Source organism: Eimeria mitis, genomic scaffold, assembly GCF_000499745.2.
Source record: "Eimeria mitis Houghton genomic scaffold, Emh_scaff4112, whole genome shotgun sequence".
NCBI lineage: Eukaryota > Apicomplexa > Conoidasida > Eucoccidiorida > Eimeriidae > Eimeria > Eimeria mitis.
The window spans coordinates 1,487-1,824 of NW_013572441.1; the positions used below are offsets into that span (position 1 = coordinate 1,487).

Genomic DNA, 338 nt, shown 5'->3' on the forward strand with positions numbered 1-338 from the left:
TTATTTTTATATTTATTTATATATATATATATATATATATATATTTTAGTGTTTGTTTTTTTATTTGCTCACCTCTGTTTCTTTCTTTTTATCCTCTTGCCTTATCTCTTTATTCTCTCATTGGATTGATCGTACACTCCATGTAAATCACATGAAAGCAGCAGAGAAGATGAAGGATAGTGTTGAAGCAAAGAGTGACAGACAGAAAGAAGAAAAAGAAAAAAAAGTGGCTGTGTTGGGGTGTACACGCTCCTTAAACTCTTAGGGGGAATATCGAGGCATAGGCGGGGGAGGCGAAATATATTTTTCTTTTTTTTGTTTTTTTTTTTTTTTTTTTT

General features: G+C 30.8%; 1 protein-coding gene across 1 annotated transcript in view; it reads left to right on the top strand.

The window, feature by feature from the left end:
* The window catches only part of EMH_0072560 (uncharacterized protein), a gene marked incomplete at both ends in the record, with an annotated part of 2,495 nt that overhangs the window by 190 nt on the left and 1,967 nt on the right, over positions 1-338 (top strand). The window lies entirely within an intron of this gene.